Here is a 433-nt window from a genome sequence, read left to right as displayed (position 1 = left end):
TATATATATATATATATATTTCCAGCAATACCTCTGACGAAAGTAGCATTAATTTTCTTAGGTCGTTCAATTCACCTCAATTCATCAATAGACCAGTTGAGTAAACCTATCAGTAATGTACCTATAATGATTACTTGAAACAGCTGTAAGCCAAATTTGTTCTTATAAAGGAATTATATGTAATGACCATTATTTTTAATTTGTTTCTTATATATCACTCTGTAAAAACCAGTTTATCTGGTGCCCGCCCACGGATTTACAATATAGAATTGTGATGAACCATAACTTGGAAACCTACCAAAAAGTTACTCGGAGTTCTTTACTAATCTAACTAATATTGTTAACCTGGTGTACCAACTGAGAGCTTATGAAGTATTTTGCATATATATATATTATAACATTTAAAAGAAATATTACATAAGAAACACGAAAT

Source organism: Octopus bimaculoides, chromosome 20 (assembly GCF_001194135.2).
Source record: "Octopus bimaculoides isolate UCB-OBI-ISO-001 chromosome 20, ASM119413v2, whole genome shotgun sequence".
Lineage (NCBI taxonomy): Eukaryota > Metazoa > Mollusca > Cephalopoda > Octopoda > Octopodidae > Octopus > Octopus bimaculoides.
Note: the sequence above shows the minus strand (reverse complement) of the source record.